This window comes from Saimiri boliviensis, chromosome 1 (assembly GCF_048565385.1).
Source record: "Saimiri boliviensis isolate mSaiBol1 chromosome 1, mSaiBol1.pri, whole genome shotgun sequence".
Classification (NCBI taxonomy): domain Eukaryota; kingdom Metazoa; phylum Chordata; class Mammalia; order Primates; family Cebidae; genus Saimiri; species Saimiri boliviensis.
Window position 1 is genome coordinate 263,621,815 of NC_133449.1, and position 21,560 is coordinate 263,643,374.

Sequence of the window (21,560 nt, forward strand, 5' to 3'; positions counted from 1 at the left end):
TCCAAAATCTCTACATAAAACTTCAATAGAATACATTGAGGGAGCAGCTTCAAGAAGGCTGGCTAGAAGCAACTGGCATTCACCTCCTCTGAAAAGGACCAGTACAGTGAGTAGATAATCACACATTGAACAGACCATCTACAAGAGAGACTACTGGCATTCAGCAGGGAAATGACAGAAAACCCCTGAGAAGGAGAGGGAGGTAAAGCGGATGACCCAGCCAAAAGTGGCTCAGAGCCAGAAGAAACTCCCCAGTGCCAGGAAAAGTTAAGTGAGAGATCCCCAGTGGTTCATATTCCTACTGTGAACTCTGGTAATCCTAGCCACAAGACAGCCCCTCTACCCTTGCCAGCCCTGAGATTAGTATAGGGAGCTGTCTGGAGTCTGTGTGATGGCATTGCTCCAGAGAGGCAGTTCGTGTGGGGTCCCTACCCCTTCCCTCTCAACAGCACAGTACCATGTCGAGATCTCAGCCCCCATTAGGCTACATCCTGTGCTGGGGCCAACAGACCTTGCTCTCCACATTTCTGTAGTCCTGATGACATCACCCAATATCCGCTCAGAGGGCAGTGGTGTTGTAGTGCACTCTAGTTCACTCAGTCTACACTCTGGGGAACAATTACTGAAGCACACTGGGGAAGCTGCCTCCAGAACAAAAGAAGCCAAAGCACATGCTGCCAAAAGCCTTACAGTCCCTTACTTGGGGTCACTGTTGCTAATAGCAATCCTACCTGCCCCCTACCTCCAACATCAGGGCTATCACCCACCTGCATGTACTTTAGGGGGCCTAGGGACCAGTCCACCCCACCAATCCCACTGTTACTGCCTGAGCACACTGTCCAGGACCCTGGGCATCAACTTGCCCTACCTACCACAGCTGGCATTCATGCACACCATTGGGAGGACTGAGGACAGGCTTACCACATCCATCATCAACTTCACCAGTGCCTGCACACATGAACCAAGGGCCTGGGAATTGATCTGCCTCACCCACCCCCTCTGGCAACCAATCACACTTTCTGGAGTGCTGAGGACAGGCCCACCCAGCCTACTGGTGCCCACATACATCATCTAGGAGCCTGGTGATTAATTAATGTGCCCAGTCTACCAACATCAGAATCTGCACCTGCCTCCTGGAAGCCTGAGTGTGAGCCTGCCTACCCTGCCTTCATCACTGCCACAAGAACCCACCTGCATACACTACCTGGGATCTGGGGACTGGCGTGCACAGTCCATCACAGCCACCACCAGCACTCATGTGTGTGCCAGGGGTCCTGAGGGTTGACCTGCCACAACTACCATTACCAACACCACACATGCTGCCCAAGGGCCAGATCTGTCTGCCTTCCTGGTCTACCACTGCCACTACTGGCACCCAAGCAAGCCACATGGAGGCCCAAGGATTGGCCCATCCAAACCCACTACGACTGGTGCTTGTGTACATCAGGTGGGCATGTGGGGGCCCAAGGACTGACCACTAGGCCTGGTGCCACCACCACCACTGGGGCTCAACCACCAGCCTGTCTAGTGTCCCCGTCCTCAACGAAGTCTTACCGCAGCTTCTACTAACAACAGCAGCCTAAGCAACCAAGACACCACTGATGACAATTACAGCCAAATATATCATACAGAGACTACACTACTGTGTCTAGCCGGAATCAAACCTAAGCACTCTCTCTACCCAACCAACATTATCGATATAGCTACAGGAAAAAAATATTTCCCTATGAAAGCAAATCCATGAAATTACAAACAGCAACTCTTTCACCAGATGCTCAGATAGCAATGTAAGGACACAATACACATGAAAATACAAAGAAACATGATACCTCCAAAGGAACATAATAATTCTCCAGCAATGGGTTCCAATGAAAAAGAAATCTATGAAATGTCTGAAAAAGAATTCAAAGTAATGATATTAAAGAAACTCAGAGAGATACAATAGAACAAAAATAATTTAAACAAATCAGGACAATTCATATCTGAATGAGAAATTCAACAAAACAGATATCATTAAAAGGAACCAAACAGAAATCCTGTACCTGAATAATTCAATAATTGAAATAAAAAATACAATCAAGAGCTTCAACAACAGACTAGAAAGAATTTCTGAACTCGTCTACAAGTCTTTTGAAATAACCCAGTCATAAAAAGAGAAAGAGAAAGAAACAGAGGCAGAGAGACAGACAGATAGACAGAGATAAGAATTTAAAGGAAGAAAGAATGCCTACATTACATATGGAACACCAAAAGGTGACCAAATATTCAAATTTCTGGTGTTCCATAAGGAGAAGACATGGCAATAGCATTGAAAATCTATTTAACAAAATAATAGCTGAAAATTTTCCAAGTCTTGCAAGAGATATAGACATCCAGATAAAGAAAGCTCAGAGATTCCCAAAGATATTGAACCCCAAAAAAGTCAGACTGTCAAAAGTTAAAGACAGATAGATAATTTTAAAAAAGAAAGAGAAAAGGATCAAGTCATATATAAGGAAACCCCCATCAGACTAACAGTGGATTTCTTGGTAGAGAACTTACAGGCCAGGAGAGAATGGGCAGATATAGTCTAGCACTGAAAGAAAACAAAACACAACAAAACAAAAACGAAAACAAACAAACAAACAAACAAAAACAACTTCAGGCAAGAATACTATATTCAGCAAAGTTATCCTTCAAAAATGAAGGAGAAATAGTCTTTCCAAGACAAGAAAAAACTAAAGGAATTTACCCCTTCTACATCAGCCCTACAAGAAATGCTTAAAAAAATCCTATACCTGGAAGTGAAAGAATGGTATCTGCCATCATGAAAACACATGAAAATATAAAACTAATTGGAAATAGGCAAAAAAAAAAAATTAGAAAAAGCAAGGACTCAAATACATCGACGGCAGAAAACCACCAAACTGCAATGATGAACAGTAAGAGAGAAAAAAAAAAGAACAAACGATATAAAAAAATAATGTTTAGAGGGTAATTTGTAGCACTAAATACCTACAGGAGAAAGCAAGAAAGATCTAAAATCACAATTAAAAGAACTAGAGAAGCAAGAGCAGAAGACAAGAAATAACTAAGATCAGAGCAGAACAAGATAGAAACACAAAAAACCCTTCAAAAAAATCAATGAATCCATGAGCTGCTTTTTTGAAAAGATTAACAAAATAGATAAATGGTTAGAAGAAAAAAAGAATCAAATAGACACAATAAAAAGTGAGAAAGGGAATATTACCTCTGATGCAACAGAAATATGAACTACCATCAGAGAATACTGTAATCACCTCTACACAAATAACCTAGAAAATCTAGAAGAAATGAATAAATTCCTGGACACATACACCCTCCCAAGACTAAACCAGGAAGGAGAAGAATCCCTGAATAGACCAATAACAAGGTCTGAAATTGAGGCAGTAATTAATACCCTACCAACAAAGAAAAGCCCAGGACAAGATGGATTCACAGCCGAATTCTACCAGAGATACAAAGAGGAGCTGGTACCATTCCTTCTGAAACTATTCCAAACAACAGATAAAGAGTACCCCCTTCTTAACTCATTTTATGAGGCCAGCATCATCCTGACACCAAAACCTGGCAGAGACACAACAAAAAAAGAAAATTTCAGGCCAATATCCCTGATGAACATCCATGCAAAAACCCTCAATAAAATACTGACAAACAGAATCCAGCAGCACAACAAAAAGTTTATCCACCACAATCAAGTTGGCTTCATCTCTGGGATGCAAGACTGGTTCAATGTACACAAATCAATAAATGTAATCCATCACATAAACAGAACCAATGACAAAAACCACATGATTATCTCTATAGATGCAGAAAAGGCCTTCAACAAAATTCAACATCTCTTCATGCTAAAAACTCTCCATAAACTAGGTGCTGATGGAGCGTATCTCAAAACAATAAGAGCTATTTATGACAAACCCACCGCCAGTATCATACTGAATGGGAAAAAGCTGGAAACCTTTGAAAACCAGCACAAGACAAGGATGCCCTCTCAATATAGTACTGGAAGTTCTAGTCAAAGCAATCAGGCAAGAGAAAGAAAGAAAGGATATTCATATAGGAAGAAAGGAATTCAGGCTGTCTCTGTTTGCAGATGACATGATTATATATTTAGAAAACCACATCATCTCAGCCCCAAATCTCCTTAAGTTGATAAGCAACTTCAGCAAAGTGTCAGGATACAAAATCAATGTGCAAACATCACATGTGTTCCTATACACCAATAACAGACAAACAGAGAGCCAAATCATGAGTGAATGAACTCCCATTCACAATTGCTACAAAGAAAATAAAATACCTAAATGTACAACTAACAAGGCATGTGAAGTACCTCTTCAAGGGGAACTACAAACCACTGCTCAGGAAAGTAAGAGAGGAAACACATGAAAAAACATTCCATGCTCATGAACAGGAAGAGTCAATAGCATGAAAATAGCCATACTGCTCAAAGTAATTCAATGGTATCCCAATCAATCTACCATTGACTTTCTTCACAGAATTAGAAAAAAACTACTTTAAATTTCATATAGAACCAAAAGAGAGCCCGCATAGCCAAGACAATCCTAAGCAAAAAAATCAAAGCTGGAGGTATCACACTACCTGACTTCAAACTAAACTACAAGGCTATGGTAACCAAAACAACATGATACTTGTACCAAAACATATATATATAGACTAATGGAACAGAACAGAGGCTTTAGAAATAATGTCACACATCTACAACTATCTGATCTTTAACAAACCTGACAAAAACAAGCAATGGGGAAAGGATTCCCTATTTAATAAATGGTGTTGGGAAAACTGGCTAGCCATATGCAGAATACTGAAACTGGACTCCGTCCTTACACCTTATAAAAAAATTAACTTAAGATGGATTAAAAGCTTAAACATAAGACCTAAAACCATAAAAACTCCAGAAGAAAACTTAAGCAATACCATTCAGGACATAGGCATGGGCAAAGATCTCATGACTAAAACACCAAAAGCAATGGCAATAAAAGCCAAAATTGACAAATGGGATCTAATTAAACTAAAGAGTACAGCAAAAGAAACTATCATCAGAGTGAACTGGCAACCTACAGAATGGGAGAAAATTTTCGCAATCTATCCATCTGACAAAAGGCTAATATCCAGACTCTACAAAAAACTTAAACAAATTTACAAGAAAACAACAAACAGCCCCATCAAAAAAGTGGGCAAAGTATATTGAGACACTTCTCAAAAGAAGACATTGACATGGCCAACCAACATATGAAAAAAAGCTCATCATCACTGGTTATTAGAGAAATGCAAATCAAAACCATGAGACATCATCTCATACCAGTTAGAATGACAATCATTAAAAAGTCAGCAAACAACAGATATTGGAAAGGATATGGAACACAGGAACGCTTTTACTCTGTTGGTGACAGTGTAAATTAGCTCAACCCCTGCAGAAGACTGTGGCGATTCCTCAAGGATCTAGAACTAGAAATACCATTTGACCCAGCAATCCCATTGCTGGGTATATACTCAAAGGATTATAAATCATTCTGCCATAAATACACATGCACATATATGTTTATTGTGACACTGTTCACAATAGCAAAGACTTGGAACCAACCCAAATTCCTATCAATGACAGACTGGATAAAGAAAATGTGGCACATATATACCATGGAATACTATGGAGCCATAAAAAAGGATGAGTTTGTGTCCTTTGCAGGGATATGGATGAAGCTGGAAACCATCATTCTCAGCAAACTAACACCAGAACAGAAAACCAAACACTGCATGTTCTCACAAGTGGGAGATGAACAATGAGAACATATGGACACAGGGAGGGGAACATCACACACCAGGGCCTGTAGGGAAGTGGGGGTCTAGGGGCGGGATAGCAGTAGGAGATACACCTAATGTAGATGACGAGGTGACAGATACAGCAAACCACCATGGCACATATATAAACAAGTAACAAACCTTCATATTCTGCACATGTACCTCAGAACTTATAGTAGAAAAAAAAAGATCAATGAATGGAAAGTTGGCTTTTTTAAAAAGGTAAACAAAATTGATAAGCCCCTAGCTAGACTAGTCAAGAAAAAGAAGATCCAAGTAAATAAAATCAGAAATGGGAAAGCAGACATAACAATTGATAACACAAAAATCCAAAGGATCATCAGAGACTGCTATGAACAACCATATGCTAACAAATTGGAAAATATAAAGGAAATGGATAAACTTCTGAACATGCACAACCTACCAAGATTGAACCGGAAGTAGACAGCAGGTCAGTGAGAAGTGGTGAGATAGAATGAATAATAGAAAGTCTCCCAATAAAGAAAAGTCCAGGACCAGATGAAAGATTTACTGCTTAATTCTACCAAACTTACTAAGAAGAACTAACACCAATTTCCTCAAAGTATTCAAAAAAGTTAAAGAAGAAGGAATTCTCTCTAACTAATTCTATAAGGCTAGCATTACCCTGATACCAAAGCCAGACAAGGACACACACACAAAGAAAACTATAGGCCAGTATCTCTGATGAACATAGATGCAAAAATCCTCAAAAAAATATTAGGCAAATGGAATTTAGCAACATGTCAAAAAGATAATGCTCCATGATCATGTGGGATTTATCCCAGGGATGCAGGGATAGTTCAACCTATGCAAATCAATAAATGTGATACGTTACATGAAAGGAATGAAGGACAAAAACCATATGATCATCTCGGTAGATGCAGAGAAGTCATTTGACAAAATTCAACATTCCCTCATGATAAAAACTCTCAACAAACTAGACATAGAAAGAATGACCCTCAATATAATAAAAGCTATATAACAAACCCAGAGCTAACATCATACTGAATGGAGAAAGCAAAATATTTTTTCTGAGTTGTAATGAGAAAAGGATGCCCAATTTTACAACTCATATTCAACATAGTATTGGAAGTCTTACCTAAAGCAGTCAGGCAAGAGAAAGAAATAAAAGACATCTGAATTTGGAAAGAAAGTTAAAAGTGTCCCCATTCACAGATGTTATGATCTTGTATATAGAAAAACCTAAAGACTCCACCAAAAAACTCCCAGAACTCATAAATGAATTCAGTAAAGTTGTAGATTACAAAATCAACACAGAAAAATTAACAGTGTTCCTATACAACTAAGAACACACTGACTGAAAAGAAATCAAGAAAGCAATCCCATTTACAATAGCTACACCAAAAACCTAAAAATAAAATTAACCATGGGGTGAAAGACCTTGAAGGAAAAATACAAAACACTAATGAAAGAAACTGAAGAGGAACACAAACAGAAAGACATCCCATTCTCAGAGACTGGAAGAAGTAATAATGTTAAAATGACCGTATCACCCAAAGCAATCTACAGATTCACTGCAATCCCTCTCAAAATATCAATGACATCACTTTACAGAGACATAGGAAGAACAATTCTAAAATGTATACGAAACTCCAAAAGATCTCAAATAGCCAAAGCAATCCTGAGCAAAAAGAACAAAACTAAGATCTCATAACACCTGCCTACAAAATATACTACAAAACTACAGTAACCCAAAAAGCATGATATTGGTATAAAAATAGACACATAGACCAATTTATGAAAATAGAGAACCCAGAAATAAATTTACATGTTTACAGCCACATGATTTTCAACCAAGATTCCAAGAACATACATTGGGGAAAGGACACACTCTGATAAATGATGCTGGGAAAACTCGATAGCTGTGCTGTAGAATGAAATTATATCCCCATTTCTCATCATAGACAAAAATAAATGCAAAATGGATTATATACTTAAACATAATACCTAAACTATAAAAACACAAGAAAAAATAGCAGAAACACTTCAGAACATTGGTCAAGATAACAATTTTGTTGCTAAGACTTCAAAAGCACGGGAAACAAAAACAAACACAGATAAACAGAACTATACTAAACTGAAAAGCTTCTCCACAACAAAGGAAACAATCAACAGAGTGAAGAGAAAACCTGCAGAATGAGAGCAAATATTTGCAAACTATTCATGTGACTAGGAATTAATATCCAGAATATGAAAAAACTCAAACAATAACAACAAAAATCCCATCAAAAAGTGGACAAATGTTCTGAATAGACATTTCTCAAAAGAAGACATACAAATGGCTCACAGGTATATAGCAAAAATGTTCAACATCAATAATCACCAAGGAAATGCAAGTCAAAACCACAGTGAGATGTCATCTTACCCAGTTAGAATGGCTACCATAAAAAAGGCAAAAATAACAAATGCTGGCAATGTTGCAGAGAAAAGGGAACTCATACACTGGTGCTGGGAACGTAAATTAGTATAGCTATTATAGAAAACAGTATGAAGGTCTCTCAAAAAACTAAAAATAGAACTGCCATACAATCTAGCAATCCCACAACTAGGTATTTATTCAAAGGAAAATAAGTAAGTAACTGGATAGAAGTAATTGGATAGAAGTCCCAGTTACAAGGGAGGCTGAGTCAAGAGGATCCCTTGTATCTGGGAGTTTGAGACTACAATGAACCATGATCACACCACTACATTCCACTCTAAAACAAAAAATAAATACCTGCACCTCCATGTTTATTGCAGCACTATTCACAATAGCAAAGATATGGAATCAACCTGTGTCATTCACTGGATGAGTGATAAAGAAAATGTAGTATATATACACGGTGGAATACAATTCAGCCATAAAAAGGAATGAAATCCTGCCATTTGCAGCAACATGGATAGAAGTCAAGGTCATTATGTTAAGTGAAATAAGCCAGGCACAGAAAGAAAAATGTCACATGTCCTCACTCTTATGTGGGAGCTAAAAAAAAAAAAAAAAAAAAAAAAAAAAAAAAAAAAAAAAAAGTGGATCTCATGGAAATAGAAAATAGAATGATGGTTACCTGAGGCTGAAAAGGGTTAGGAAGGGGGCAGTCAATAGGCACAAACATGCAGTTGGATTGGAAGAGTAAGCTCTAGTGTTTGTTCTATGGCACCACAGGATGATTACAGTTAACAACAATATATTGTATATTTCACAGCTGCTAGAGGCAAAAATTTTCCCAACACAAAGAAATGATAAATGTTTGAGATGACAGATATCCTAAAATCCCTGATTTAATTACTACACATTCTATGCATGTATCAAAATATTATATATACCCCCTAAATATGTACAATTATTATACATACCATTTTTAAAAAGATAGCTAGAAGAGGCTGGGCACGGTAGCTCATGCCGTAATCCCAGCACTTTGGGAGGCTGAGGCTGGTGGACTAGCTGAGGTCAGGACGTCGAGACCAGCCTGGCTAACATGGTGAAACCCAGTCTCTAATAAAAACACAAAAATTAGCCAGGCATGGTTGTGTGCACCTGTAGTCCCAGCAACTCGGGAGGCTGAGGCAGGAGAATCACTTAAACCTAGGAGGTGGTGGTTGCAGTGAACCAAGATTGTGCCATTGCACTCCAGCCTGGGTGACATAGCGAGACTCGATCTCAAGAAAAAAATAAAAATAAAGAAACAAAAGATAGAAGAGAGGATTTTAAATGTTATCAGAAAGAAATGATAAATGTTTAAAGTTTTGAATATGCTAATTACCTTGATTTGATCATTATACAATGTATACATACACTGAAACATCACAAATGTACTCCCATAAAGATGTATAATAAGTATGTGTCAATTTTAAATAAAATTTCAAATAGGTCTGTATTGCAACTGAATATTAAAGCCAGGAGGAAAACTAATTCTAGAGGAAAGCTTTTAGTCATAACCAAGGGGAAGTCAAAGAAAAATCCTCCAAAATGTCTGACACTCACTGTGCAATTTAGAATATACCTTATATTCTATGGGCTTCGTATCTCATTCTCTTCACATTAATATCATCTGAGGAATGCAAGGTGTTCACCATTGAAAGGAAATCTCATCTCAGAAATTTAAAAGCAGATGATTCAGAGAGTGATGAGCATGTTGCCAAATGTTTTAAGAAAGGACTATTTTAAATGTTTTTAAAATTTTTGAGTTTTCCTAGAATATCGAGTATTTTACATGTCACAAAATAGTCAAATTATGGGGCAGAAAAACTTAAGAAGCCACTCGTCATTTAAGGGTAAGCAGAAAGTAGAGAATAAAAGCTGGCAAGTAACACAATGGAAAGACATGAGTATTTACAAAAGATGTATTTCCATGGTTTGGGTACCACAGAAGAGCCTTTGAGAATCACCAATAGAGTCTTGTCTAGGCCAGGCATGATGGCTCATGCCTGTAATCCCAGCATTTTGGGAGTCTGAGGCTGGAGGATCACTTAAGGCCAGGAGTTCCAGACCAGACTGAGCAACGTAGCAAGATCCAACTCTACAAATAAAAATTAAGATCACCTGGGCATGGTGGCGCATACCCATAGTCCCAGTTACAAGGGAGGCTGAGTCAAGAGGATCCCTTGTATCTGGGAGTTTGAGGCTGCAGTGAACCATGATCACACCACTACATTCCACTCTAAAATAAAAAATAAAAGATTACAAGATAGTCTTGTCTGGAATTCCTGCCCTCTACACTGTCTCTCACATATGTCAGACTATGAATCCTAGCAGCTTAGTTTCAGTGCTCAGATTTCCTGTTTTTTCTGTCATCAGTTCACACATGTTGGACAGGCACAAGCAGGACACAGTAGTCACTGCCTACAGATAAGCAAAGTGACTGTTATTCCCAGTGGTGGGACTGGACAATGCCACCCCCGGTATTTCAGGCCCTGGAGCGTACTACAGACAGAGGGAAGGTGAGTCCTAGCTACCGTCTAAAAACCTTCTGGTAAAATCAGTAAAGTTTATCAAAACATACAGAACAGGAGTCAACAGCTGGAAGAACATTCCAGAGACACTATAGAGCCTGCTTTGGTAAATGCCATAGGGACAGTCTTCCTTATGGCTGACGCTGTGTGAAAAAACACAGACACCAATGATTCCAAGTCAGCTGCTTCCAAGACCCAAAAGTCCCCAACTCTATACCTTGTAAATAAATCCTCAAGTCATCCTAGTCCAAGTGTGCCAACTGTTTCCTGAAGGGACCCTGACTAACACAATAAAAAGCCCAGAGGTGAGGGAGAAAACGCTGCAAAGAGGTGGGGGTGCTGCTTGGAGGATTCAGGGAACGAGGAGGAGCCACGTGTGGCTAGAGAGGAGTGAGCAAGCCAGCTGGTGAGAGCCAGAGAAGACATCGGAGGGCCCGCAGACAGGCAGAACAGAGCAGGCAAAACGCGGGAAGAACCGGGGCTTCTGCTCTGAGCCAGATGGGAGCACTGCAGGATTTTATGCAGAGGAGTAACACGGTCTGACTTACACTGAACAGAATCCTGCAAGGATGAGAGACGTGAGGGATGACAGTGAAGTGAGGAACATCAGGTGGGGGGTGTGGGTGGGGACTGGGGGGTTTAGTGAAATGGTCCAGGCAAGAATGATGAGGGACTCAGAGCAGGTGACAGCCATGGAAGCAGGGAACAGTGGTGGAATTCAGGAGTGATTTTAAAGATAGAGCTGACAGGATGGGTGGTGACAAAGTGACACATCCTGGATGGCTGCAAGAGTTTTAACCAGAGCCCCTCGAAGAATGGAATTGCCATTTACAAAGAAGTAGAGGAGTATGGGAGGAACAGACCTGGTGGTCTGTATCAAGAGTTCACTTTGCCACATAGTTTGAGAGGCTTATTTCATCTCCAAGAAAAGATGTCAGGCAGCTAGCCAGATACAGAGTTCGGAGGTCTGAGAGTGGTCCTGGCTAGGTATATATGTTCAGGCATCCTCAGTGCTTACACCCAGTACTCAAAGCCATGGGACTAGACAATCACCAAAACCGAAGTACAGACAGAAGAGAGGAGGTCTGCCCACGAAGATCTGGGTTGCTCCACACTCTCCACTGCAGCCCCTCCTGCAGATCAAATGAAAATCCAAGATTGGGCCAGGCTTTCCTAGCTCCCCTCAAAGGTGAGGGGTCTGTGGTGGGGGTGGGCAGTCTGCAGAACCCCTGCAGTCAGGCACAGTCTCACTGCTGCTCTGGGTGGGACAATCTTGGTCGTGTCTCCTCTGCAGCTCTGGCACAGGAAAGGCCGCCAGCCCTCTCATCCGCCCAGCTGGCTTTCTCTCCCTGCAACTGTCAGTGAGAAGCAGTGCTACTTCCAACTTCCACTGAGAAAAGGAAGTCAGGAAAGTGTGAAGCAGCAGAATTTGGAAAGGGAAAAAATACGTCCTGCTTATCCCCATTACTTGTTCCTTTCCCCACATCTGTTCTTCATTTCTCTCTAGTTTTCAGGTCTCTATCATTCCCAACTAGACTATGAGTCTCTTGCAGGCAGACCTGGATCTTATTCCCCACTATTTATCAGTCCCAAAACACAGGTGCTACTCAGTAAGTATTTGGTAAATGAATAAAAATGGGTACCAATTTTCTCATATTCTCTCTTCTTTGCTTTCAATCTTATTTTAACGAAAATAGATCCCGGTTCAGGCCTTTCTACTTTTACTATTGTCAAATATTGCCTGATTTATAAATATTGCATTGACATTCCTTCTTTGCAGAGCAAAAGGAAGGAAAGAAAAATTGCCATTGATTTTGTAGAACTTCGTATTCACATCTTGTCTCTTTGCAAAATCTCATTCTCAGTAAAGATGCTTATGAAAATCCCTCAGATAAATATCACATGTGCAATAAAACACAACTTTTTAAATGGATGTTAGTCTGCTCTTCCTCACCACACTTCTTGTTCTGTCATTACTGAAGTATTCCTGGGACATTTCCTCACCACAAATAATGCCCATGAGAAGTAGCATGGTAAGAGTCATTCAGTTCCCAAGAACGTGGGTGTGTTGCCAAACTCTTCAAAACTGGCTGGGTGACCTGATGATGTCTCATGCAAATGTTGTTTTAAAGGAAGAAGCTGTTCTTGGAGGTCTCATGCCTGGGTGTGTGCATTTATGAAAGAGTTCTGTGCAGCAGTACAAAGAGTTGTCTGCCACTTCATGCAGGCTCTCCATGATTCTCAGCCTCAGTTATCTTTATTTTTTTAAGAGTACTGCCAGTTACATATTGAGAGGCCCTTTGAAGAGGCCTCTGCCCTTACAGCATGGAGTTGATTACTTACAAGTGTTCACTCCAATTCCCTTCCTCCTCAAGGCTTCGCAATCAGAAGCTACTGCCATGGGAAGCTTTGAGCGTTTCTCCTTCCACGTCTGTCCCCCACACCCCACCACTTGAACCTGTCCACTGGATAATGGTTAAGTGTTTCCACCAGTGTTATAAGGTAAATCCTAATTTATGAAATTGAATGAGCTCATGCAAAACTGATTTTTTAAAAAAGCAGTGTTCAGTTCAAGATTTCTGGAATTTGTGACATCAGCTAGGATTAAAGCTGAGTCTCTAATAGGTAAATGAAGCCAAATAAAAAATGGAAAACCTGAATCCAAGGGTACTCTGAATCCAAAAAAATGTACAAATGCTAAAGGTGATATTTTAAATCACTTTTGAGAAAACACACATCATTCCCCAAAATGGTACTGGAACAATAGCCTGGAGACTTGTGGGAAAAGGAAGCTATAATATTAATAATTAAGTACATAAACTCTGACATAAAATGCTTTGGGTCAAATTCCTACTTTGGTACTTAAAACTGGATGACCAAAGGTAGGTGATTTAACCCGTCTAGGTTTCAATTTCCTTTTCTGTAGAAGGAGAATAAAAGAACCTACCTTGCAGCATTGGCTTGAGGATAAAATAGGCTTATGAGAACCTACATGCAGTAAACCCAGTTAGTGTTAATTTTATCATTATTGCTATTGTCTCACTTCCTATAGCAAAATAAATTCCAGATGAACAAAGATATCAATGCAAGAAATAAAACCATTAAAATACTAGAATAAATCATCGGTGAATAGTTTTATAATCTGTTAGGCATGATATAAAACCCATAATCAAAGAAGAAACGGGTTGTGGGGGAAAGGTGAAGAAAGATAAAGATAGCTGTATTGATTAATAAATACTGAAACATTTTAGTGCTTTAACTGGAAACAGGAGTTTCAGTATGTGTCACAAAGAGTTATCCCTAATATACAAATAGTAAAAACAGGCAAATAACTACAGAAAAACATGAATATGTAATTCATAAAAAGAAGGAAACACAAATCACCCTCCCCCACAAAAATCTTGGCAAGATCACTAAGAATTAAAGACAATTGTGTGTGTCTGTATGTCTGTGTATGTCTATGTAGTATCTAATTTGTAACATTTAAAAATATTTTAATGCCTCACATTGGTAAGAGTTTACAGAAATAAGCATTGTGACTCACTAATGGTCAAAGCATACAACTTTACAGAGGTCCATTTGACCACATTGACTAAAATTCTATGTGCATTTCTCTTGTCCAGAAATAATTCTATAATTCTATTGTTAAAATTTTGCCCTACAGGTGATAGATCAATAGATTTACAGACTTTATATATTGTATACACATGTATTTAAAGACTGTTGTAGCACTGTGTACCTGAGGAAACTAAAATGAAAATCCAAGAGTTCTTCAAAAGGAACTGAAAAATAATTATGGTGCATTTCTACAAAGGGACACCATGTAACTGCTAAAAAGAATGAACTAGATCCATGTGCTGACATGGAAAAATGTTCTAAAATACTGAGTGAATACTACCCGGTTTTCACGCTGCTGATAAAGACATACCAGAAACTGGGCAATTTACCAAAGAAAAAGGTTTAATGGACTCACAGTTCCACATGGCTGGGGAGGCCTCACAGTCATGGTGGGAGGGGAAAGGCACATCACACATGGTGGCAGACAAGAGAAGAATGAGAGCCAAGTGAAAGGAGTTTCCCCTTATAAACCCATCAGATTTCGTGAGACTTATCCTCTACCATGAGAACAGTATGGGGAAACTGCCCCCAGGATTCAACTCTCTCCTACTGGGCTCCTCCTACAACATGAGGGAATTATGAGAGCTACAATTCAAGATGAGATTTGGGTGGGGATAGAGCCAAACCACAACAGTGAATAAGCCAGTTTCAGAACAGTATATGCATAAGAACATCTCTGAAAGTGAAGCATGGGCGTATGCAGCTGTGCCCCTCAGTACTCCCTTCAAGAGAGCATAGATGACAAGAGAGCATAGTCTTCAGACACTGCCCCTTCTGATCTGCTGAACATTCATGCACCTCAGGCTGTTCCCAGCCAATGGCTGCAGCTGGATGCCACTCCTTCCCACCTTCCTTCTTCTCCATCTCCTTCCACAGGCATCACACCTGCAGTGGGTCTGAAGGCTCTGTGCCTATGGTTACTCCCTTCCCCTTACAAGTCCTTCCCCCAGTAAATCTCTTGCACATGTGTTTCTGTCTTGCTATTTTCTACTTGAGGGATCCAAACCAGCCCCAAAAGACACACTCACTTGCTAAGTTGTACATTTACAGCTAAGATGGAGGAAGGGAGGTAGGCAGAATAAGTGAAATTAGAGCTTGTTTTAAGTTACACAATTCTGCAACATAAAGCATTCCTTAAAACCTGTGTGTGTGTGCATGTGTGTATGTGTGTGTGTGTGTGTGCATGTTTTAAACACATTAAGCTCAGTCTTGTGCAAGTAACAATTCCCTTATTTCCACACTTGAACCATATATCCCAACACGATTAAACTAGTTGATGGCATTTGTGTTTCTAATCCAACCCAAGGCTATTAGACGAACTTGAAAACAGTTGACAGTTTTCACATACTAGATCAGCCTGGGAGGATCCTATGTGTTTCTATACGGAAAATGTAACCTCTTATGTTCTAAGATAGTATAGATACTTTAATGATGCATTTCGAAATGCAAAAAGTAACCAATGTCCTGAGTAGAAAAATTATATTACCATCCCCTGCTTACTAGCAGGCTCACTGAAGTATATATGAAGTGAACTTGCTCAAAATCCCCCATTAGGGAGACTGGGAGTAGAAAGAGGTGACCAAGAAATAACATGGTGTATGAAAAATTTACTCAGAAGAAAGCATAACTTCTGTTGATGCACAGCTTATCAAAAGCTGGCATACACATGAACGATGGAACTGCAATCACTGTTTTCTGAGAATTCTTTTGTATTACATTTTTCCAAATGTTCTTTATGTCTTACGTTTTTCCATTTGCAAAAGCCCACTTACAATTGTGCTTTTCTTTAGTTGATATTAAATGTCATATTCAGGCTGTATACATTTTATGTGACTGTCTTCATCTTAAGTCAACAGTTTAAAATAATCCAGACAGGTAATTGACTCAATGATTCTAGATCCAAGAACAGAACTAGGTATTCTATTTAGCGATCTAGCCAATCCTCCTTCTTTTAACAAAAACAAAGGAAGGGAGGGAGGGGGCAAAGAAAGAAGAAAGAAAAACAACTATAATGTAGTTCTTTTGCATGTAATTTTAAAAGAAATCAATTTACAAATCCTGTCAATCACATTCATTACAAATAGGAAGTACTACCACTAGCAGCATAACTTTAAGTAGTAGTGCAAGACTGTATGCCCCAAGTGTGGACAAAGGACCAACAGTATTGACATCACCTGGTAGCTTGTCAGAAATGCAAAATCTCAGGCCAGACCTTAGACCTCTTGTATAAAGATCTGCAATTAAACAATATCCTCAGGTGATTCATGTGCACATTGAAGTTTGAGAAACACTACCATATTTAAGAGATATGACATATTTTTGTCTCTTAGGATACTACCAATAAATAAAAAAAATTATTTACTAGTTCCTACTACCAGTAGGGCACTCGGCAAAACCATGAATAGGATATAAATGTGAATATGATCCCACCTAGCATGTATTAGATACTAACTCTCTACCAGGTGCTCTGCTAAGTGACTTACATGCATTTATTAACTGAATCCTCACAACAGCCCTAAGAAAAGGATTATATTATTATTCCCATTCACAAAGGAGAAAATTAAGGCTAAGAAAGGTTACAAGTAACTTATCCAAACTGACCCAATTAATCTGATGGGAAGCCAGTATTTGAAATCAGGTAAGTCATTAACCAAAGTTCACGTGATGCCGCTTCCTTAAAGCTTGGGGTTCATACCAAAGTGGACATTAAAGCATTAAAAATTGCTAACAATTATAAACTCAATAAAATCATAATTAAAAATAGAATTTCATTAAACTTGACAGGCTATGTGTAAAGAGAAAATGTATGCGATTTATAAAAGAAGTTTTTTTTAAAAAAGTACAAATACATACTACTAGATTTTTAAAAACACTATCAAAAGCCACAGTAGGTTAACTCAGCATGATACTGATATAGGAAGATACAAAAAATATATATATCAATGAAACATAATAGAGTCCTGACCCAGACCTTTTTACAAACAGGAATTTATTTTAGATAAAAAAAAGAATTTCAAATGAATTGGAAAAAAATACAAATTATTAAACAAAAGCTATTAGATCAGCTGTCTAAAACTTTACAAAAAAATTAAGTTACAAAGCATCTATCAAGTGAAAAAATGGGCAAACCCTTTGAGGCAAGAATACCTCTCCGCCGATTCTCTTCCACAGAAATACACTTGAGCACGAAGATGAATGTGACCTGCCCTGAAGCAATGTTGCTAATGCTAAATCTCCATCAACACAAGAAGAGATTGATAAATTATATTCTATTTCTACTTTAGAATTACATGTAGCTGGACGGGCACAGTGGCTCATGCCTATAATCCCAGAACTTTAGGAAGCCAAGGCAGGCAGATTGCTTGAGACCAGGAGTTCAAGACCAGTCTGGGCATCATGGAGAGGCCCCATCTCTACCGAAAAAAAAAAAAAAAAAAAAAAAAGTCAGGTGTGGTGGGATGTGCCTATAGTCCCAGCTTCTCAGGAGTCTGAGGTGAAAGGATCGCTTGAGCCCAGAAGGTGGAAGCTACAGTGAGTCATGATCATGACACTACACTTCGCCTGTGTGACAGAGTGAGACCCTGTCTCATCAAAAAAAAAAAAAAAAAAAAAAAAAAAAGAGTAACAAGTAGCCATTAACAAAAGAGGTATGTACGGACAACGGAAAGATCTCTGAGACTTGAAAAGTGAAAAAGCAAGCTGCATAATAAGTATAGTAAGATTCATTTGCATATTTAAACATACGTATATGTATGTATTATGTAAATCCAGAAAAGAAAAACAAACCTTAGAATGGTATTATCAAACGTAACCTTCCCTCTTCTGAGTGGGAGTAGGGTAGTGATGGCACATCTACATTTCACTTTACTTCTATATTGTTAGAGCAAGGATGAGTTGTTATTATTTGTATTACTTTTAAAACATAAAAACAGAATACAACACGGTGTACACAAATGCAGAGCAACCAGTAGAACAAAAGTGAGGAGGGAAGGAGGGCTATGAAGCCACCGCACAGCTGATGGAAAAGAAATTCTCCCTTCATATAGCCACAAAGGAGGGGGTTTCTGCTTGGAGGAGGGGGTTTCTCCAGCAAGGCCACGATATTCTTTTTGTTTTGGTTTCATTTTTCCCCCCCATTTTACACATTTTTTAAGAAATCAAGAAGGATTTCCTCCCCCAAGGAAAGGAGGGCCAAGGCTCACTGTTCCTGTAAGTGAGCGAGATGACAGTCACTAAGATTCCCTTCTACTGCAGCCAAGGAACGCCCCAGCCCTTTCCCACAAGAAAAACATAGGCTTTCTTCTTGTCAAAGGTAGTACCACTGATTCCTCTTTCAAAACCGTAATAGTTCTCCTGACTTGGTTTATCCTCAGGACAAAGGTTTACAAAAATATTAGTGATCCAGCAACACCTCTGCATGTGTTCCTGGTCTGTTCAGGATACAGAAAAAGGTAGAGGGGAAAGAGGAAGTGTTTATCGTTCATTTTTATTTTTTATTTTAAGATGGGGTTTCACCATGATGGCCAGGCTGGTCTTGAACTCCTGACCTCAGGTGATCCACCCACCTTGGCCTCCCAAAGTGCTGGGATTACAGGCGTGAGCCGGAAGTGTTTAAGTGTCTCCCCTATGCGGCTCGAGTCCCTGAGGAGGGAACACCCAAGACCAGCCTTTTTCTCTCAAAGCCACCTTTGATACAAAAGGCTGAGCCACACTTGCTGGGACAAATAGTGGCAGAAATGGGACCAAGATATAAGTCACAAGGAGGCAATTTACAGCTGAGAACTAGCTCTTCCTGCAATAAAACGTGAGGTGGTGAGCTTCCTAGCTCTGGAGGCACTGAACAAACACTACCGGGGAAACATTAAACGGAGCATTTCCTCAAGACTGAATCGGAGGCTGTGGTTGTAGTCCGATGCTCTGGAAAGCTTCAGAAATGATTCTCAGACACAGCGGAGTTTGGAACCTCAAGGACCTCTGAGTGCATTTTAAAGCAGCCCAGGAGAGAGACAAGCAGGACAATGAAACACCCGGTCTTAGAGTTTGAGCCACAGCACAGGGATCACGAGCAGACTCCAAACCCAAATCCTGATCCTGCCGCCTGCTAGCTGTGTGACCCTAGACAAGTTGCAAAACCTCTTTGGGCCTCAGTTTCCTCAATACAATAAGAATGACAAAACCAGTACCTGCTTCACTCTGAAGCTTAAATGAGCTAGTATATCTTAAGTGCTTAGAAGAGGGGGCTGGCCCACAGTAAGTATGAACCATTATGATTTTGCAGACAAGAAAACTAAGAGGCGATACGTAGCTTGACCCATATTCCAAAGTCAGTTTTAATCTTGGGAATAAGACCCCAAAATTTCTTTCTCCTCCATCAGAATTCCTTCTAGCTCAAACTAGATATCCCACATTCATTCCTACCTTCTCTGCCTACATAGACCCTCCCATTTACTTCTCTTGAGTATCTTCTTCCCAAAGTGTTCTCCAGGTAGGTCTGTTACCAAGCCACTCCATCAGCAGCACCTACTGTGCGTCTGCAGCAAGGCAGGCAGGATGGATGGACGGATGCAGGCACGCATGGGGGCGTAGATGAATGGCAGGTGAAGAACTATCAAGAAAGGAATCGCAGTGTCCGGAGTAAAGCCCTGGCCTGCAAGCGCCGGCTCGGATTTCACTGCCCTCACAGCTAGCTATATGGCCTTGGGCAAGTTACCAAACCCCTCCGTGCCTAGGTTTCTAGAATGCAGAGGACCACTTCCATTCACGTGGCTGGAGAAGAAGGTAAGCGCCCGGGACACCACCGCCGAGTCGCCGAGGGCTTCCTCTCTCCACCTGTGCGTGAGCTCCTCCCCCTTCTACTCCAGGGAGCAGGTGGGACAAACACACGGACTCCCGGGGAAATGGCTCTGTCGGTTGGGAGCTAAGGTTACGAGAGGAGAGGAGAGGAGAGGTTGGGGAAGCAACGAACTCCCCCACACGATGTGTTGGGAGAGAGGCAAGAGGGGATCAAGTGGGGATTTTCACTCAACGAGCATTCCCCCATCATTTGAGAAAGAGGCGCTGGGATGGTGAGATTCAAACAGGCTGTGACACGGGCGACCCGGCAGTGTGCGGCTTGTAAGGAATCAATCTTTTGAGTGTTTACCCACCAGGTAGGCGGGCCGGGGCGAGGACCCTCCGAGCGCCGTCCCCGCGCAGGTGGAAGCCCAGCCAAGGCAAACGCGGAGCAGGGGCAGCGCCAGGAGGGGAGCGGGCGGCTGCGCTCCCGGCCGGTCCCGCGGGGAAGGGCCTCGACGTGGTCGGATTCTTTCCCGCGCAGCGCCGGGCTCGCCCGTCGGAAAAGCCAGGGAGGGCGGCGCGGCGCCGGGGCGGCCGCAGAGCGGGGCCGGGCGCGTCGGGGATACTCACGCCGCGGGCGAAGGGCTCCGCGAGCCGGGCCGAGTCCTCCGCGGCGCGTGGGGCGCGGGTGCGGGCGCCAGTGTGGACGCCGGGGCAGACGTGCCGAGGCGGCCCGGGCCGGGGCTATGAATCAGCTGCGGGGCGAGCGCGGAGGGGCGGGAGTTACGGGAAAACCGCGGGGGAGGGCCGAGGGGTGAGGTCTTTTGCAATTTCCCGTCTTGCTGCGCACTCTTGGCACTCCTGGGACCCACAGGAATTCGCCTCCCTTCGGTCCCGCGGGGGAGGCGGACGGGATCCTGCGGGAGGCGCGGCCTCGCCACCCGGACTTGGCGCGCGGGCGGGCGGCGGTGAGAAGAGGAAGTGGGAGAGGCCTGGGAAGGAAACGCGGAAACGGAGAACTCCGCGGCCGCGGCTCTGCGCCCCGCGCGCAGCGCTGCTCCTGCCCGGGCCGAGGACGCCCGCGCCGGCCGGCGGGACCGGAGGGAAGCCGAGCGACCGATGAGGCCTGGGCTGTGGATCCCACAGGGGCACTTGTCGTCCCTACCCAGAGGCCAAACCGGTGAGATCCCTGCCGAAAATCTTCAGGCAAGAGAAGTCCTTTAACCAAACTTTTGGCTGTGTTTCCGTTTGAGTCCAGAGCAATGAAACCGTGTTTGAACCGAGTCATAGGGTCCCCGTGTCCCCCCAACTCGCATCGTATCTAAAAACGCCCTGTATGAAAAAGTTTCTTCAGCTGCAAT

The 21,560-nt window shown here is 41.4% G+C and overlaps 1 protein-coding gene across 3 annotated transcripts in view; it reads right to left on the reverse strand.

The window, feature by feature from the left end:
• OSMR (oncostatin M receptor) overlaps nt 1-20,975 on the reverse strand; it is a 99,899-nt gene extending 78,924 nt beyond the window's left edge. The window contains exon 1 of one of the 3 annotated variants that reach the window (XM_010336658.3): nt 20,571-20,975. The gene's annotated coding sequence lies outside the window, so the exon portion shown is untranslated. The remainder of the gene's footprint in view (nt 1-20,570) is intronic. The other 2 variants (XM_039470412.2, XM_039470426.2) reach the window with 2 other exon arrangements.
• Between the last annotated feature and the right edge of the window lie 585 nt (nt 20,976-21,560).